Genomic DNA, 2,279 nt, shown 5'->3' with positions numbered 1-2,279 from the left:
TCAAGAACAAAAGAGGCAGGGGATCGGCTCATTAGTGAACTATCTGAGTCATGAAATGCTTTTAACAATCTCTGATTTATCTCCCCTTTCCATATTGTGAATAATAGATGTGTTATAGTTTTCAGAATGACTGACAGCTTCTTTGGTTTGCTCCAGAGACTTATTTAATTGATCATAGCGTTAGTTCGGGCCGGCCACAAAGTCAAGCTCAGCCACGATCCAGTACATCAACTGACAGTAGAGACCTCTACACCAGCCCACATCAGCTGATCCTCTTCTACGCATTCAATTGGCAAAGCTCATATTACGCACTATATTTAAGCTGCTTTAACCTTCACACTCTTCTTGCTTTGCTGTACGCACGGTAGGGAGATGTGTTCTGCCTACCTCAGGCTTTCTCCAAATGCACGTGGAAGACAGGTGCCAGAACAGAGCCATACCACCAAATATAAATGATTGTGATAATTGAAATTAATTGATTTTGACTATGATGGTCCTGGACGTTACGAGTGAAGTTAGAAAACTTGGTTTTCATCCTATCTGGTGTCGTGACTCCAAAGCTGTTGTGTGTCCACAGAAAAAAAAGCAATTCATGCTTCAGATCAGTTTATTGTTATTTTTTATTTTTAATTTAACTGATGTTTATATTTTTATTTCGGTTAAAAATATTTTTTTTCACAGATAGTGTTCGATTTAGTCCTAGTTTTCAGTAGCTGTAATAACCCTGGAGGGAGTCGTGACTGACTGAACCGTCTGTCTGCTGTTCACAGCTTCACTCAGAGACTAAATGGCTTCCAGATCAGAGGAGGATCTCTGCTGTCCGGTCTGTCAAGATGTCTTCAGAGATCCTGTTCTTCTGTCATGTGGCCACAGCTTCTGTAAAGACTGTGTGAAGAGATGGTGGAGAGAGAGACCACAACAAGAGTGTCCAGTTTGTGAGAGAAGGTCTTCAAGAGAAGAACCACCTTGTAACCTGGTGTTGAAGAACCTGTGTGAGGACTTCTTACAGGAGAGAGGTCAGAGGTCTTCACAGGCTCTCTGCAGTCTGCACTCTGAGAAACTCTCCCTCTTCTGTCTGGACCATCAGCAGCTGGTGTGTGTCGTCTGCAGAGATTCAGAAAAACACACGACCACAGGTTCAGACCCATCGATGAAGCTGCTCGACAACACAAGAAGGAGCTTCAGGAAACTCTGGAGCCCTTAAAGGAGAAGTTAAAGGTTTCTGAATTTGTTAAAGAGAAGTTTGACCAAACAGCAGAACACATTAAGGTCCAGGCCCGACGCACAGAGAGGCAGATTCAGGAGCAGTTTAAGAAGCTTCACCAGTTTCTACAAGAGGAAGAGGAGGCCAGGATGACTGCACTGAGGGAGGAAGAGGAGCAGAAGAGTCAGGTGATGAAGGAGAAGATGGAGGCTCTGAGCAGAGAGACAGCATCTCTTTCAGACACAGTCAGAGTCACAGAGGACGAGCTGAGAGCCGAAGACGTCTCGTTCCTGCTCAACTACAAGGCTGCAGTGGAGAGAGTCCAGCAGCGCCCCCTGCTGGAGGATCCACAGATGCCCTCAGGAGCTCTGATAGACGAGGCCAAACTCCTGGGCAACCTGACCTTCAACATCTGGAACAAGATGAAGGACATGGTCTCCTACAGTCCTGTGGTTCTGGACCCAAACACTGCTCATCCAGGACTCATCCTGTCTGAAGACCTGACCAGTGTGAGTCTGGGAGACGAACAGAAGCATCCTGACAATCCAGAGAGGTTTGATCGTTACTGGTCGGTCCTGGGCTCTGAGGGTTTCAACTCAGGGAATCACAGCTGGGACGTCCAGGTCGGAGACAACACATTCTGGATACTGGGTGTGTTAGCAGAGTCTGTCCAGAGGAAGGGAGACATTCAGAGACAGTCTGGATTATGGAGAATATGGTTCTATAAAGGTAAATACTTTGCACGGTCACCATCAGATCCAGCCTCTGTTCTCACAGAGCAGAAGAAGATCCAGAGGATCAGAGTGAATCTGGATTGGAACAAAGGAAAACTGTCGTTCTCTGATCCTGATACTAACACACACATACACACCTTCACACACACTTTCACTGAGAAGATGTTTCCATACATTAACACTGGGGGTCACATGAAGCTGTTACCACAGAAGGTCTCTGTGACCGTGAACAGAACAGTGAGTGATGAAGAGGAGGATTTTATTCATCCCGTTGTTTATTTCTCTTTTACTTCTCACTGGTTGTTATCATCAATTTTTCTTTCTGTTGTCAATGTTTTCAT

General features: G+C 45.4%; 1 pseudogene; it reads left to right on the top strand.

Moving 5' to 3' along the window:
- Positions 1-766: 766 nt before the first annotated feature.
- The window catches only part of LOC118286052, an 11,367-nt pseudogene continuing 9,854 nt past the window's right edge, over positions 767-2,279 (top strand).

This window comes from Scophthalmus maximus, chromosome 15, assembly GCF_022379125.1.
Source record: "Scophthalmus maximus strain ysfricsl-2021 chromosome 15, ASM2237912v1, whole genome shotgun sequence".
Lineage (NCBI taxonomy): Eukaryota > Metazoa > Chordata > Actinopteri > Pleuronectiformes > Scophthalmidae > Scophthalmus > Scophthalmus maximus.
Note: the sequence above shows the minus strand (reverse complement) of the source record. Positions and strands in the feature narration are given on the sequence as shown.